Source organism: Mirounga leonina, unplaced genomic scaffold (genome assembly GCF_011800145.1).
Source record: "Mirounga leonina isolate KUSES-001 unplaced genomic scaffold, KU_Mleo_1.0 Mir_178, whole genome shotgun sequence".
In the NCBI taxonomy this organism is placed as follows: Eukaryota; Metazoa; Chordata; class Mammalia; order Carnivora; family Phocidae; genus Mirounga; species Mirounga leonina.
The window spans coordinates 2,970,746-2,989,607 of record NW_023270464.1 but is presented as its reverse complement, the minus strand read 5'-3'; positions in this window follow the sequence as shown (position 1 = coordinate 2,989,607).

Here is an 18,862-nt window from a genome sequence, read left to right as displayed (position 1 = left end):
GAATATAATCTTTACAGATACGATTTTCTAGGGAGAGGGAAGGTGAGAAGAAAGCTAGCAGCAATGCATTGTGTCTCCTTCACCATAGATTGTAGCACTAAGGCTAGCTGTAGCAAAGGAAAGCTTGCCAAACACTGAGAATCAGGCTAGATGTTGTCTAGTTTACCTTGCTCCTGGTAAATCCGAAGTGGATTTGACTAGTATGCAGGAGGGGAAAAAAGAAAGGAAAACCCAAAATCCCGGCTGGAAAACAGAGTTTGATGTTTAACAGAAGGACTAAAGAAAAGAGATAGCTAGGATAAGCCCTTCTGCGTCACCCTCAGGAGGGATCATAGAATGTGCACATGCCCTAGACTGCACCCACTTAGGAAAATCAAAGCAGGATGTGGTTAACACTTGAACAAATTCTCCAAGCCACCCATACATCTATCAGTAAAGGCCCTTGATTTTTAAAGGCTCTAGAGGCTTAAAAACAACCTGTGACCAACACTGGTAGACAAATAAGCCACTTGAAACTGAGGCAGCTCATAGGAAGCCAGGCTTAAAAATAGAATCCCACACATCCCTGAAAAAACTGATGGTTGCCAGAAGGGAGGTGGAAAGTTATTAAATAGGTGATGGGGATTAAGGATTAAATAGCTGATGCACTTGTTATGATGAGCACCAGGTGATGTATGGAAGTGTTGCATCGCTATATTGTGTAACTGAAATGAATATTACACTGTATGCTAACTAACTGGAATTTAAAAAACTTTAAAAAAATCATACTCATCCCTGATGATCAGGAAGATCATGCACATGCCCAGGGTTGAGACCTTTCAGAAGCAACTGGAGGTTTAACCTCGAAACTACTAGTTTCTAGAGGCATGTGACAGGAAGGGAGGACACAAGATTCTAAAGTCCTCAAATAGTAAAAGCAGTCTCTAAGCCACACATGCAACCACCAGTAAAAGGTAAAAATGTAACTCGTTAAAAGGGTTAAGCACAACCTTTGACCAAAAAGTAGTTAATGCAGACCCAGGATGTGACCCTTCGAAAGCCAGGCTACAAGATAAAAATAAGGGGAAGTGCCGAGTAAAGGCATTAGGGACTGCACATTGTGGGTAAAATGGACTTCACAGATTTGGTCCAACAAAACCACTACACAAAATCACCAAACATGCCACTAAATGACCCCAAACTAGAAATCCCAGAAAGGGGAGGGTATGTGTCATTATCCAGAGTTGCTACAATATATTACTTACAGTTTATGGTTTTTATTAATGAATTATGATGAGATGGGCAAAGCAATAGGAAAGTCTAGCTATGCATAAGATGTTAAACAGGAGATAAAAACTGACTCTGAGAGAACCAGGATGTTGGACTTCACAGATGAAGATTTAAAAACAACTATTATCAAATATTCAAGGAAACTAAAGACAACTATGTTTATACAATTACATAAATGTGTGATAACAATAATTGAACAAATGAAGGATGCCAATAAAGAGATGGAAGTTATAAAGATAATCAAACCTAAATTATGGAGTTGAAAAGTATAACTGAAATGAAAAATTTGCTAGGGGCTCAGCAGTAGGTTCGAGTTGATAGAAGATATCACTGACCTTACAGAAATATAAGGGATTATAAGGGAATACTATAAACAGCTGTATGCTGACAAATTAGACAACAAAGGAAAATGACAAAGTTGTGGCTCTGTTCCTACCCATGCTTGTGCAGGACACTGGACAAAGTAGTTTTGCCTTGGCAGAGCTATGAGGTGGGAATACTTAGGCAGGTGGGTCTAACTGTCCTTATTAATCAACATATAAAATCACGCTTTTTTCTTATTGCAGTATAGTGAACACACCATGTGATGTTAGTTTCAGGTGTACAACACAGTGAATCAACAACTCTATAGGTAATGCCATGCTCACTGCAAATATAGCTACCATCTGTCATCATACAACACTATTACAATACCATTGGCCATTTTCCCCATGCCCTACCTTTTATTCCTGTGATTTATTCATTCCATAAGTGGAAGCCTGTAACCCCCACCACTGTCCTTCACCCATTTTGCCCACCCACTCCCCTGCCAGTTGCCATTTGCAACAACATGTATGGACCTAGAGGATATTATGCTAAGTGAAATAACACAGGGAAAGACAAATACTATATGATTTCACTTCTATGTGGAATCTAATAAATAAAATCACATGTTAAAAACTTGGCTGATTATTTTCATTATGCAGGCTATAATAATTCATTAAATGTCTAAAACCCAAGTTTCTTTTCTAGGAAAGTTTTTGTTGTGTTTTGTTTTGTTATTTTATTTCTTTTTAAAATTTTATTAGAGAGAGAGAAAGAGAGGGAGGGGAACAGGGAGAGGGAGAGAGAGAATCTTAAGCAGATTCCACATCCAACATGGAGCTGGGGGGGCTTGATCCCACAACCGTGAGATCATGACCTGAGCCAAAATCAAGAGTTAGACACCTAACTGATTGAGCCACCCAGGTGCTCCCAAGTTTCTTTCCAACTGGGTGTTCTTATAGTATGTTGAGGAGAGAAGATCCAATCACAGAAATTTAACATTTTACATGTTAATTCAAGATGAAACAAAAAGGAAGATAAATCACTACTGAAGCACTGCAAGCTATAGGAAAATACAGAAGTTTGCAAGATGCCCAAACCCTTAGGGTTCAAGGAGATAGGAATATTCCATAATTAATATACAACCAGGGTCACTTGACACAACACCATCGGAAATTATTCTAGTATGAATTTAAGTTGAATCTCGGTTTTCACATTAATTGTCCCATTAGTTTTCTTTTTTTTTTCTAGTAAGATAGAGATAAGGACTGCAAGGAAATGTTTAGTGAACTCCGTTTGGGTAGCTTAGGTTGGATTTACCCAAGAATATGTACCCATCTAATTTAATTCTATTGCCAAACTAATTAATCAGAAGTATAAGGAGTGTTGATAATATTTTAATTTTAAGTTAGATTGTGGAAAGTTCACCTAATTGGCCAGGGTGCTCTTCCCTAGTTAAAAAAATCTCACCTGGAATCTATGAAACACTGAGGAAAAAGTAGAGATAGAAGGATAGTTTTGTTAAAACTACTTTCTTAAGAAAAGTCTTGGGATGTAATGTAGCAAAGTCTCACAGTAACTATAGTTAACAATATTGCTTTGTATGTTTGAGAGTTGCTGAGAGTAGATCTTAAAAGTCATCACAAGAAAAAGAATTGTAACTATGGATAGGGATGAATATTAACTACACTTACTGTGGTGATCATTTCACAACATCTACATACATCAAAGCTTTATGTTGTATACCTGAAGCTAATATATTATTATATGTGAATTTCATGTCAATAAGAAAAATAAAGTTTATAAAGGATAAAAAAGAAAACTTTATTCAAATTTGTCTTTTCAATCATCTGTATCAAGCAAAGAGTTATTCCTTATATTGCTATTTTCTATTCACTGAGCTTTTATAATAAATGCTTGATACTAGGAAAGAAAAAGGAAAGACGATTGGTAAGGACTGGGTAATCTTATTTTTTCCTTTTTTTAATGAGATTTGAATTTCTATAATTACCTTAAAGAAAAAAAATTAAAAAGAAAGGGTGGGGCGTGAAATAAAATCACCTTCTAATGCAACTAAATAAAATCACTTCTAATTCAATAAAATTAGAATATTGAAAGATGAAAACTAAAGATTTCTTCTGTGTGACCTTTTGTAATATATAGGCATCTGGCTTTTTTTTTTTTTTTTTTGGCATGTGGCTTTTTAGATCAAGTAATCACCATGCTAATTAAAACTGCATTTTTGTGAATGTCAAAACTGTCATCTGCATTTTCAGTGTTATAATTGTGTGAAATTAAAAGAAAAAGAGAGATTGCACATCGGTGAGATCACCGTTATAATATTATCCCAAGGACTATGTAGTGAAGAAAAGGGTGTTGCAATCCAGTGCATGTGGGTAAACTGGAGGACGGCTCCAATTTGCAGGCACATGATCTAGCTCCTTGGCCTGAAAGCCCTTGACTGCCTACATATACAGCTGCACACTTAATCAGAAACAAAGGAGGGCTGATGTACAGTCATGCTTCTCACAGAATCACCTGATGGCTTGTTAAACTCTCCCCAGAGATTCCCATTCAGTAGGTCCTGGGATGGGAGGAGCCTGGAATTTGTATGTCTAACAGGTGCCAGGTAATGCCTGCTGGAGGCAAGTTTCCATGGTGTTTCTACATGTCTTGTGGTATCCATGGAAAACAGAGACAGCATCTCCCTCAGGACAGAGGCATATTTTTCTCTTGAACAGGTAAAGAAAGTGAAATAGTTCTCCCTGGGGCCCCTTGTAAGATCAAAGTTTCCTAAGTTCCAAGTGGCTCAGCTGCGGCACAAACCCACTGCATGTTCAGGGAGCTCCTGCACCACCCTGCCTCACTCCTTGAGAATCAGGGGCAGGGGGAACTGATGGACACATAGAGCTTTGACTCCTGAATGTTATATATATAGAGATTTCCCTTAAATCATTGCTGCTGAGGTGAAGGCACTGCCAGTTGTAAACTGACTGCTGTTATGAACATTCATGTAATCCTCCTTTAACTAGAAGGTTACCCATCAGACATCAAACATCAGATAACAAGAGTTTTTTCCATTGGTCTTAGCAATACATAAGGAAATACAAACAAGGAATTCTTCCTTTCTCCTTTTGATGGGCTTGCATCCTCCTCTTCTCTGCTACCATAACCTTGGACTTTCTAACTACAGATGAACAAGACATCAATTAGTAAATTAGTCTCTTTTAACCCACTAGCACTATCTAACTCAATTTAGACCAGAGGTTCTCTCAGCTCTTTAACTTATTATGTAACTTTGGCATAGCAGCTGCAGGTTCTCCATTTGTCAAATGGAGCTAGTAACGCTACTTTCCTATCATTGTTTTAAGGCTTTGAGAAAACAGACAATACAAATGTATATGAAAGTGCTGGGCACAGCATCCAGCTTATAGAAGAATCTCTAATGATTATTTTTTAAATTGCTTTCTGACCTCTTGGCACTGAATCAAGAATTGTAGTTGAGACTCCCAGTGGCTCTCTGTCATATTGGAAGGTGAGAATAAAGTTGGAGCCACTGGGAAGCAGTTACTCAAATCCTGCTCTGGGATCCTACCTTCACCTTGTAAAGCAATGGGAAGTAGAAGGCAGCTGAGAAGCGTCCTGGAGACGCAGCATCTCTCTATTTTGCTTTTTGGCTCTTCTCACACTGTTGGGGATTGCCAGGAAAGGATTGAGACTGCCTGGATCAGCACCCATATTAGCACCTTTGTCAAGTCATCGCTTATCTCTTCCTATTGCTGGGAAACAGGAGAGGATCTCCTTGGGCTGCTCACTTGCTGTTTTTTTCCAAGGCTGATTTATCCCATGGAGATATTAAATGCTACATTACCTAAGATACCAACCTTTATTTAATGCTTGCTGTTCTCAGAATGATGGGACACCTACCCCCTCTCTTCCCTGGAGCAATGGTGGCCAAAGAACTGGGGGAGCTTCTTGCTGTCTCTTCTCACATGATACTGGGTGGAATGGACCCAAATCCATACTAAAAGAGGTCCACATCAGTGATAGGTGTCTGTCTGGCGGCTCCTGCTTGCAGCCACCACTGTATTCCGTAAGCATCTCAAGGGCTCCATTGCAATAACTTCCTAACTGGCCTCCCGCACTTCATCCTCATCCCTCCAATCTGCACAGTGCACAGAAATGTCCCCCTTTTCAATAGTCCCCAATACCTAGGAAACTCATTTGCTGCACTGAAGAGGCCCCCAGGATTCAAATCAGCTTTCCTATTTATGCTTCATGAAAGCAGCATAGCGCTGGCCCTAGTCAGTCACTGGGAAAGACTTAATGGAAATCATTACTTGACTGCATGCACATTCCCAAGGGCAGAGGGGCTCGGTGTGGAAGCTAACTAGTTTAAAATTTTGTAAAGTTTGTAAAGCATATTTTTGGTGAAGCTCCTCTTGAAGTGTTCCTCTCCTGGTAATATTGGTAGCAAGAGTGGAGTGGGTGCCTGCTTTCTGGGACATTAGTGCAGCAGTAGCTCCAGTTGGTGAGGATGTGGCCCCCAGGCTCAGAACACTAGGGAGGGAGACCCTCCCAGGACCCCAAGACCGGAGTCTGAGGCAGCAGGCCTCTGCCTCCTCCCCACCCCAGACACTTAAGCATTAGGGTGTATCATAGCACAGGAAGTGGGAGACTTTGCCCAGTGAATAAGGCCATGATCCAGGGGATCCAAAGAGTAGTTTTTGTTGTTTTGGTTAAATAATTCTCTCTCTCTCTTTTTTTAGCTTTCTCCTTTTCTCAGGAGAGAATTCTCCTTTTGCTCAGCAGTGTAAATTTATTCTCACCTGTGGCATATAAAAACTTGGAAGGCTTGAAGTCCCCCGGGGAAGCTTCTGGCACTGTTGATTTGCCACCCAAACGACAGTGTTTTAAGCAAAACTTCTACAAGAACATCATGCCAACAAGGTCACCATTTCCCCAGGTTTCAAAAGTGTGATTTATAGAGGACACAGGGCCAGCTGGAGGTCATCTCTGGGAGGGCATCTCATACTCCAGTACTGACAAAGTACTGTCTTTAAAGATGGCTGCCATCTACAGATGCTGCTCTGCACATGTCTCCATGAATTCCACTTGCTTCCTACCTTTAGCTTCTGCAGGTAGCTTCCGAGTCATTGCTAGAGGGCTGGTTGTGTGGTACACACCAGGAACGATTGCCCCTCACAGTTGTCTATTCTCTGGAGAACTGCCTCTTCTTCTTTTTTTTTTTTTTTAAGATTTTATTTATTTATTTGACAGAGAGGGAACACAAGCAGGGGGAGCGGGAAAGGGAGAAGCAGGCTCCCCGCTGAGCAGGGAGCCCGATGTGGGACTCGATCCCAGGACCCTGGGATCATGACCTGAGCCGAAGGCAGACGCTTAACCACTGAGCCACCCAGGTGCCCCCTGCCCTCTTCTAAAGAGGAAGCATGTTTAACCAAACCTGGCCCGGTGACTGACATGGGTGCAAACGCCAGCCCTTCCCCCGTGTGGTCCTGCACATCACCCCCCTGGAATGGGACAGAAGCCAGTCTGAGCTGAGACTTCTTTTCACTTGAGAAGACCACCAATAAATCAATGGAACCTGAATTCCCGTATCAGGCTCTGCTTCTAGGGACACCCAGCCTTAGATAAGATCAAGAATATCTTTAAAGGAAAATGACCCCAATCTGTTATGGGATTTTGTTGCATTTTGTTCTGTGGCCCTTCTTTTTACGTTAACTAATTCTGAAATTGAGGCAACTAGAAATAAAGGCTGTGATTTTCACAGAGCTGCATCATTGTTTCAAAACTTGCATTCCTATTCCTTAATATTCACTGATAAACAGACACTAATGTACTTTCTTGCTAACACAGAGCTGATCAAATGAATTTCTGTTTGAAGAAAAGCATTTGCACTAGATAATTATGTGCAAGATAAATTAAAATAGAATCTAGGTATCACATTATAATTACAAAATAATAACATTTAAAACATTTAAAGCCAGGGGAAAATTCTGTCTCTATTTATTGTCAGCAAAATCAGATAGTAGCATTTGATCTTTGTTTTCTGGCTTAACAGATTTCATTTTTGTCACCGAAGATTCCAATGTTAATATTTGTCCTGAGGATGTGCATTAAGTAATTTACCCATTGTCCAGTTGCCAATGTCAGTGAGAACCATTTATGTATCCAGGCTATGGTGGCATGCACGATTATCCTCTTCCCATTTACAATCCCACATTTGGAGAAGCGAATGGGAGGGAGACCAGAAAAAGTCAAAGGAAAGCATCCATATGCAAGTTATGATGTCATCTGATTCACAGACTCCATATAAACACTGTCCGCACTGACATTTCTTCCACTCCCAGGGGGGTGCTTTTTTCTACTCTTTTGTTCAAATCAGCTTTTTTTTTCTTTTATTAAAGATTTTATTTATTTAAGAGAGAGTGCACATGCAAAAGCTGGGGGAGGGGCAGAGGAGAGGGGAGAGGGACAAGCAGACTCCTTGCTGAGCCCTTATGTGGGGGCTTGATTCCACCATCCTGAGATCATGACTTGAGCTGAAATCAAGAGTCAGAAGCTGAACCAACTGAACCACCCAGGAGCCCCTCAGATCAGCTTTTGAAAAGTGACTTGCCCTGGGTAGGTGCAGGGAAAGATGGCCTTTAAATTCTGTTACCACTCAAAGCTACTCTGACTTTCAGAATTTTATCTAGACAATGTCTCTATGCCTCATGAAATGGTTTACTCCTTATATACACTTATTCTTCAATCATTTTCATCATAAAAAATTATGAAAATTGTATTTATTAATTACTGAAAACATGAAACAAACTCAAAAGTTACATAGTGTGATGGTCAATGAATGCAAAGGAAATAATTTTTTATTAATGTATATTTATAGATCATACAAAACCTAAATAGATTTAGTGACTTGACTAAAAGGCAAATTTTTTGTTGTTGTTCAAGAAACTAAAGTTTGTATAAAGAAAAACAATCACATTTTTAGTATTTTTCTTCTGCTGTCAATACTTTTATAGAGACTTGAAAATAACCGTAACTTAAATAATTACTAGTGTATATTGTTTAATGAGATGACTTATGTAAAAACTGAATACATGCAGCTCTTTATTCAATACATGGAGCCTCTATTTTCATGGTTGCTCAGAAGACAACTCCAACTCCTGGAATAAGAATTGCACATCATAACAATTCAAATGGATGCTAATGGGATACGACAGTGCATGCAGTCTACCTGTCCTTAAGAGAATGAAATACCTGAAATAATAAATACATGAATACAATTAAATTGTTTTGATTTATTTAACATCAAAGTATGAAGGCAGGAGCCTCTAATATTCTGAGAATTCACATATTACATTAAAGAGTGAAACCACCAGGGGCGTATGACTTCTGTAACCCATCCTCTACTGGAAAAGGACTACATCACCACTCACAAAACTCACATTTGCAACAAAGGACTGATCTTTCCTCTGTCACAATGCAATGCCATTACACATGGCATTCATCCAGTTTCACAGCCACCCAAACTTGATTGAGCTCCAGTACCATTTCCTCTGACCCATCTTTGATTCTGTGAGGCTGACTTAGATGTCTCCTCCCATTCTCCACTGTGCCTTCCATGAGATACATTTCTGTCTATATATTCAGTGTTTTCATGTCTGTCTTCCCCAGGGGATTCTCAGATTCCTAAGGTCAGCAAATGTGTTTTTTTCATTTACACATGCCCAGAATCCAGCAGTGTGTGCCTTCTACACATCGCTCAATGCCAGTTGGATGAATGAATAACCAATCTAAAACAGAACAAAGATTTCTTGGCAAAGTTCTTCTTGATATCTTCCACAGAGCAGTAATGATGTTGTTTTGACTCTTCATGCTTCTGCTGGACTAGAGTAAACAAAGATCTTGTTCATTCCAATAAAGTACCTAATTAAGAAGAGTTGTTGAAATGTCAATAAATATTCAAAAGGGAGGCTTTCTGGAGATAATTTGAAATTCAAATAATCTGGCTGTGATAAATGAGAGCTGATGGTAGAGAAATTATTAGTCATCCATCTGAATGTGCTTATTAGTCCCATAGTAGTAGTTAGCACCATGTAGAGAAAAGAAAGCCTGGAAAGGCCCTGGAAAAGCTCACCCAAACCAACAGGCAGGAGAGGAAGGAAATCTGACTTCTCTACTTTAAACCCAGTCTGCTCAGCTCCAAGGTCTTCCTGGAGCCCATTAGGAGACCTGTATGCACCCAGGACTGGGACAAAAAGCTATGAAATACAAATATCCTGTGTTAAGTGGAGCTGACACTCTAGGACCAATGTCAGCTGAGAGGCCTCTTTAATCACTGCATCTCCCATCAACTGTTGTCCTCAACCGAGTTGTAGACCAAATACCAATTTGGGAACCAATTAAGGGAAAAATAAATGTCTGTGACCTACATGACTGGGCTGTCTGATTTTTCCACTGTCTTGTGCCTTATATTCTACTGATGATCTTGATACATTTCTATAAAAGAGCAAAGAGGGAGACTGGAGTGGGGAAAGGTAGTATCTATTATATTGCAAGCACTTCAATGACCTCTTATTACAAGATGGGGATTATTCCCATTCTGTACCAGAGACAAATGAAGCTCAGAAGGACTAATTAACTTCTCCCAGGTAACACAGCGAGGAAATGATATTGAGTCCAGGTCTTTTGTGTTCGTCAAAAGTCTGACATAATTCTTGTAACATCTTTCTAGAGCTAAAGAAATGCTAGAGAAATTGGTTCTTTCTTTTAATATCTGTGCATTATTTATCTTCTTTTCCCATACATTTGCAAATAGGTTTTATGAAAGAGTTCCTTCTATTTTTGAGAATTTCATTACCAGAAGCCATCATTTACAATGTTTATGATTATTTTCATTATGATAGTTATTTTAAAATATATGTGTGAAGACACAAATGTATTGTTTTACTTTGTTTCGTATGCAACTAAAAATGATACTGCACTTAAATATCAACACCTTTCCTGGATATTAAATTATTCCTCATGGGTTATTTATATTAGTTGACAAAGTGATGCCTATATCAACCCTGCAATGTGAACTATGAATTCAAGCTAAACACCTATGACTGCTAAATTTTTCCAACACTCTGTGCTAATATTCAAAATCAGGCAAACATAAGGAGTGTAGATTAAATCACCTTTCTGATGCACCAATACATGCTTTATTTTGGCTCTCAAGATCTTGTAATAAAATAGATTCTATTTCCAAATGTCATCACTTATGAAACGCTTTCCTTAGTGTATGTTTCTATTTCATGACAGCAGAGACAGGGTAAAAAAGGAATAGATGTTTCATCAACTTTTAATTGATCTAAATGAGCTTTTGCCTCCTTTTTTTTTTTTTTAATGTTTGTACTCCAGCACCTTAATTGCCTTGTCTTTGGGGAGAGACCAAACTTCATCTATCTTCCTATTACTTCAGAGCTGCCTTGAAATCAGCTGCTTTCCTGAAGCTTATGCTTGTTTCTCTGTAGTTTATAAAACTTTTATTTCGATAGTTGATTATAATGAATATGTGTCACTCAGAGTTTCTGATATAAAATTTCACTATCTTTTTTTAAGTTTTATTTATTTATGGAGCACCTGCGTGGCTCAGTCATTAAGCATCTGTGTTTGGCTCAGGTCATGATCCCAGGGTCCTGGGATCGAGCCCCACATCGGGCTCCCTGTTCTGCAGGAAGCTTGCTTCTCCCTCTCCCACTCCCCCTGCTTGTGTTCCCTCTCTCACTCTGTCTCTCTCTGTCAAATAAATAGATAAAATCTTAAAAAAAAAATTTATTTATTTATAAGCCCCTCGCGGGGCTCCATCCCAGGGCCCCAAGATCATGACCTGAGCTGAAGGCAGACACTTAATTAACTGAGCCACCCAGGCACCCCAAAATTTCACTATTTTTATATTTTTAATTAAATATTCTCTCTTCCTCTCCCTCCCTACCTCACACCTCAGTAAGAAAGTCATTTTATATTTTAGTAAGAGTATTAAATTTTTTTTTTAAAAAATTATTTATTTTAGAGAGAGATAGAGCATAAGTGGGAGTGGGGTCCAGAGGGAGAGGGAGAGAGAGAATCTCAAGCAGACTCGCCACTAAGCATGGAACCTGACGTGGGGCTGAATCTCATGACCCTGAGTTCATGACTGAGACAAAATTGAGTTGGTTGCTCAACCGACTGAGCCACCCAGGCGCCCCAATATCATTACATTTTTTATGGCTATCCTGATTAAAGATTTATTCTGTTAACATGACAGAGATGGCTGATGTTCACTTATAACTGTTGTTCTTCCATTTTGCTGGAATAAAAATTACAGTGCTTGTTCTCACTTTCATATAGGTATAGCCATGTAACTAGCTTATGGTATGTACAGTAGTGAGTTGTGTCATTAAAAGAGGATAGGCTTGAACTTTTGTTCCCCTTTTCACCTTCCTGTTGTTTAAAAGTCAGATGTTATAGCTGCGAGTCCAGCAGCCAGTAGACCATGAGATAATCTTGGTAACAATAGGACAAAAGGAGCCTGGGTCTCTGAAACTTTGGACTGACATACATACTCTGGAATGACTACTTCCAGATCTTTTGAATGTGATAAAAATTGAGCATATCTTATTCAAACCACTGTTATTTTACTTTAATTTTTTTTGTTACCAACCGAACTCAATTTTTAGCAGCTTTATTGAGATATAAGTAACATATCATGTAACTCACCCATTTAAAGTGTACAATTCAAAAGTTTTGAGTATATTCACAGATATGTGCAACCATCACCATAGTCAAATTTATAATATTTTCATTACCTCAAGAAGAAATCCCATACACTTTAGCTATTACCCTGTTATGTACCAACCCCAGCCCTGAGGAGCAAATAATCAATTTTCTCTGTATGTAGATTTCCTTATTCTAGACTTTCATATGAACAGAATCATAGAGTATGTGGCTTTTGTGACTGGGTCCTTTAACTTACCATAATGTTTTCAAGGTTCATCCACGTTGTAGCACATATCAGTCAAATAATATTCCATTGTATGGATATCCTGCATTTTGTTTATTCATTCATCCATTGTTGGAATTTGGGTCATTTCTACGTTTTGGATATTATGTATAATGCTACTATAAATATAAATAATGCTACTATAAACATGTTTTCATTTACCTAGAGTGGAATTGCTGTATCAAACTGTAACTCTATGTTTATTTATTTGAGGAACTGCCAGACTCAGACAGTTTTCCCAAATGGAAGCACCATTTTACATTCTCACCAGTAGTATATGAGACAATTTCCAAATTCTCCACATTCTGGCCAACACTTGTTGTTATTTGACTTTTTGATCCTAGTCATCCTGGTGGGTGTGAAGTGGTATCTCAAAGTGATTTTGGTTTGCATTTCCCTGATGATTAATGTGCTTATTGGCCATTTCTATTTTTTCCTTGGAGAACTGTCTTTTCAGATCCTTTGAGTTGTTTTTTATGATTGATATATTCCAGATACAAGTCCTTTTAGATGCATGATTTGTAAATATTTTCTGCATTCTATGGGTTGTCTGTTCACTTTCTTGATGATATTCTTTGAGGTACAAAAACATTTAAGTTTGATAATATCCAGTTATTCCATTTTTTCTTTTATCATTTGTGTTTTTAATGTCAAATCTAAGAATACTTTGCCAAATCCAGGGTCATGAAATTTATCCCTGTGTTTTCTTCTAAGAATTTTACAGTTTTAGCTCTTACATTTAGATCTTTGATCATTTTGAGTTAATTTTGTATATGATATAAGGGTCCAACTTCAGTCTTTTGCATGTTATTCTATTGATATGATATACTGAATTAATTCATTTTTGAATGTTAAACCAACCTTGAATTTCTGGGGTAAATTCCACTTGGTTATGGTGTGTAATTTCTTTTACATGTTTCTGGGTTTAGTTTGCTGGAATTTTCTTGAGGATTTTTACATTTACATTCATAAGAGACATTGGTCTATAGTACTCATTTCTTATGATATCTTTGCCTGGTTTTGGTAGAAGGGTAATAATGGACTTATAAAATAGCTTGGAAAGTGTTCTCTTCTATTTTTTGGAAGAGCTTTTGAAGATTTGGTATTATTTTTTTAAGTGTTTGGTAAAATTCAACTGTGAAGCCATTTGGATTTGGAATTTCCTTTGTAATTTTTAAAATTACTATCAATCACTCCATTTGTTATAGGTTTTTTCAGAATGTATATTTCTTCTTGAGTAGGCTTGGTAGTTTATGTTTTTCTACAAATGTGTCCATTTTATCTAAGTTTTCTAATTTATTGGCATACATTATTAACAGTTTTCCTTTATAATCCTTTTTATTTCTATAAGATTGGTAGTAATGTCCTCTATTTAACTTCTGATTCTAGTAATTTAAGTAATCTTACTCTCTTTTTCTTGGTAAATTTGGTTAAAATTTTGTCAAATTTGTCAATCTTATCAAAGAGTTTTTGGTTTCATTGATCTTTCTGTATTCAAACTCAATTCTTACTATTGGAGATAGTCAGCTTTATAATCACCAGAGCCATACTCAGAGTAAAAGTTGATGTCTTGTGATAAATCTCCATAAATAATCATTGTTATTTTTAATGGATGGGGCTTGGAAACAGGACATTTGTTTCCCTTTAACTCAGATTTATTTACTATTTAAAGAAATAATATTATTTTTCTATGAAGATAATGTACATAAAGCTTGTAAATAACCCAACATAGTGTATCCTGCAGAAATAGTTTTTTTCTCCTTCTTTTGAGAGGCTTATTCTTTTGAGAGTAAGGAATTATCAATGTGGTAAGTCCAGCAATTATTTATCCTCATGTAGCTCAATAAGATCATTTCAATTCTGAAGGAGTAAAGCTAAATAATTTTTGCTTGGCTTATTTGAAAATATAAAATTTGAATTTTTATACTAAGCCCTACTGTTAAACTAAAGGATCCAAAAATGAGCTAAGGAGTCATAAGTGAAGTAGGTGAAAGCTATGACCAGATACAGGGTTTGATGGAAAAAGAAATCCTCTGCTAACTCGATGTAGTATACTGGAAAATTTTACTTGTTCAGCCCATAATAGTGAAGATAAGAACAATTGTTTGAGGACAAAAGCCTTTTGGGACCTAAGACCAGAATGTGATTTTAAATAAAAAGCTGGGTTCCAAACCATTTGCTTCTCATTCACCTAAAACATTTAAAACAAGGGTCTGTAAATTTTTTTCTTCTAAAGATCATAAAGTAAATAGATTTTACTTGCTATACAGTTAACATAAATGATGTTAGCAGTACGAAAAGAGATGTCCAAAAAATTGAAGGGTTACTGGAATCTGCGTTTGGGACAACCAATCCCATTAGAACTCCACCCTCACTGCCGCTCTATCCTCTTCCCTCTAACCCCATGTACTGTGAATTTTATTGCCAAAATAAAAGAAACAAATAAGCAACAAGAAAAAATTTGTCACAAACACTTTTAATAGAGACATTAAAATATAATGAAGAACTAGCCTCCTGGAGGGGGGAGAAGTAGCCCAGAAAATACCTCTATTTTCTTTTTGTTCTGGCACTGGTGGTCCCAGCATTTAGGTCAGTTAGCTGTCTGTTTGCTCACTCTAAAATACAACATTTCTGCTAACATCCCAGAAACATTCAGACCTCTAATTTAGTCTTTATATTTATAGGAAAACCTGGTTGTAAAAGAGAACCACACAAGATCTGTGATACAAAGAAACCCTGAGAAAACCCATCTCACAAAATACCTCACAAAAGACCGTCAGTCTTAGAAAGAAACCATTGGCATGAAAATAAACAAACAAGCAAATAAAAACACACTGCAATAAACAAAAAATAAAATTAGTGTTAAATAAATACTTTGGGGATCCAAGAAAACCTTTACTATTCTCAGAGTCAAGAAAATAGAGCAGACTGAACTAAGACAAAGACCAATATACAAAAATCAGTTGCATTTCCACTTACTAGCAACAAACAATCAAACATTGAAATAAAAAAAAGTACATCTCAAATAACATCCAAAAATATGAAATAATAGGGATAAACTCAAAAAAAGATGTACAAATTAACCCAAAATGTATCTTAAGCCTAGCTGTAATATAAAACTTCTAGAAGAAAACTTAAAAAAAATCTTTGTGACTTATGATTAGGGAAAGATTTCTTAGAAATACCAAATACATAACCCATAAAAGAAAAAAGGTAGATAAATTGGACTTCATCAAAATTTAAAACTTATGCTTTCTGAAAAAACTGTTAAGAGAATGAAAAGGTAAACCATGGACAGGGAGAAAAAAGTTATAAAGCATATGTCTGATAAAGAATTTGTATCTGAAATGTATCACTATGTAAAGAACTCTGAAAACATAATAAAAAAACAAACCAATTAAAAATGGACAGAAGTTTTAAACAGACTTTTTTTTTAATGAGAAACAGATGGCAACAAAATACATGGAAAGATGCTCAATATCATTAGCCAATAAGGAAATGCAAATTAAAACCAAAAGGAAATACCACCATATAAATATTAGAATGGCTAAAATTAGAAAGACTGTACCAAATGTTGGAGAATATATGGAGAACTAGTACTATCAACTGGTGAAATGTAAATGGCAAAACAACTTTGGAAAACAGTTTGGCAGTTTAATTAAAAGTTAAACATATACCACCATCCAACTATTTCATTCTTAGGTATTTACCCAGGAAAAATGAAAGCATACTTCTGTGCAAAAACATACTGGATGTTCATAGCAACTTTATATACAAGAGCCAAAAACTGGAAACAATCCAAATGTCTGTCAAGAGGTGAATGGATAGACAAATTGTGGATATCCATAACAATGGAACACAATTCAACAATAAAAAGTAGTGAAGTATTGATACATGAAAAAACATGAATGAATCTCAGAGTGATTATACTGAGTAAAAGAAGTTAGAGGAAAAGGAGTGCATACTATTTCACTTGTATAAAATTTTAGAAAATACATACTAATCTCTAGTGCATCAGTTCTTGAAAGCACATTACTTGTTGCTTGAGACAGGAATGGGTGTCTAGAGTGGGGTGGAGATATTACAAAGTGTCACAAGTAAAATTTTGGTTGTGATGATGTTGATTGTGATAACAGTTTCATATATGTCAAAACTGATCAAATTACACATTTTAAATATGTGCAATTTTGTATGTCATTTACACTTAAAAAAAGCTATTTAGAAAATGAAATAGAATTATTAAAGTCAATTTCTTTGACTTTGACACACAACTAACAGACACAAAACTACAATAGGAAATGTTATGTGTTATACATTAAGCATAGAACTGTTGAGTGCAAAACATGACTAGTAGGAGCATATGAAGAAAGGCACAGGACATTTTCTTAAAAAGTAATATAAGAAATATAAGAAAAGTGTTTAGAGCTAAGAGATATAGATCTTTAGATCCAGAGTTGCACTCAGAATCCACAACACAATGAACAAAAAAGACTCGTACTAAATATATCTTTATGAAATGCTAGAAAGATGTCATAAAACCTTCCTTAATCCTGGGTGGGTTGAGAAGTTAGGGGTGAGTCTCTATAAGTAAATAAGAATCAACTGACATCAAACTTGTTATCAGTATAACTGGATGATAAAATATAATTATACAATGATTTCAAAGTTCTAGGGAGATTGCTTTGAATCCACATCAATACCAAGCTAACTACCAAGTAAACAAAAAAGACCAAAGAAAGAATTCAGATATGTAAAGCTTCAGAAACCTTCTGTGCCATACTCATTTTTTGGACATTTCCAGAGGATTAACTTTGGCAAAATGAGAAATAAAACCTAGAAAGAGAAGACCTGGGCTATTTTAAAAAATGGTGGAACTAATCCAGGAGTTCAATGGAAAGAAATCATAGGATGAGAATTTTGCAGCAGGTCCAAAATGTAAGCAGTCCTAATTTGTATGGGAGTCAGTTAATACTAAGAAAAATATTTTTATGAAGAAAAATAGAAAGGATAACAAACAATAAATTTAATGACTAAGGTGGTGAATAATGTTAGGTACAAGGTCAAGAAAGCACACCATTCCTTCCTTATTAAGAAAAAAGAATGCAAATTGGAATCTCCAGAATGGGTGTTTGTGGGTGATTGGGAGGGACTTGATGAAACATATATGTTGTATGATTTGGCTCAAATGAAGTAGTGTAGGAAAAAGTAATTCATTTTATCTGGACCTTAGGAAGATTCTTCCTCAAATAGCCCAAGGTTGAGATACTGCACAAAGAAGTCAGAACAAGCTGCCCAGCTTTGCTTTGAATATTTATATACTTGATAATATTTTTCATTGTTTTTAAAATTTTAGAATTAATTTATAAGTAAAATCCTAAAGGCTGAAAAGTAGCTACTGTTCTGAATGAGACAGTTTTCAATCTCCACAATGCAGTAATAATGGCCAGGACCCCTCTTTGCTTATGCATCAGATGAACCCATTTTGCAGTCAAAAACTATTAGCTACTGTATTTGTTTTTTTTTTTTCTTCTTCTAAGATTTATCTTTACGCCTTCAAATGAAGTATTAAACATTGAACTGTGCCAAATATAGCTCAATAACACGGGTTGTTTCATTAGTTTTTGTTTAGAATCAATCTATAAACATAATATTAAATAGTAAAATATAATTTTATGACTGTAGGCAGAATGCAAATGTGTTGGACCCTGGTAATATAAAACCACAGTTACAGGTCACAGGAGATGGGGGTGGGGTGAGAAAGGAGAAAGAGAAACTCATGAAAAGTAGGGGTGTTGACATATTTATCTAAAAAAATGGAGTCAAGAGAAATACTTAAAAACCTGGGGATCGGAAATGGAGATTTCAGTTATAAAGATATTTTTCTTAGGATCATCTGGTTACCAAGGCCACTAACTCATTTCCTATTTGGTCTTAAGACGCACACATACATTCATACGCACTCCACACCATTTCAGTGAACTGCATTTTGCTTACAAGTACCCTCTGCATTGCTTGCTCATGGATTCTAAATGGAACCTGTTTATGTAAAAAATAAAACCATAGAGTGTGAGTCACTCTAATACCAGCAGTGCCTCAATCAATACCATTGCTGATTTAGTCCTATCGGGGCTCAATGTCCTATTTGCCAAAGAGTCAATCTTTCCCGAAGGATTTTTCCCATTCAAAGGAGAGTTGGCAATTCTTGCCCTTTAGAAGCTGATAAAAAGGAGATAAGTGAGGGTC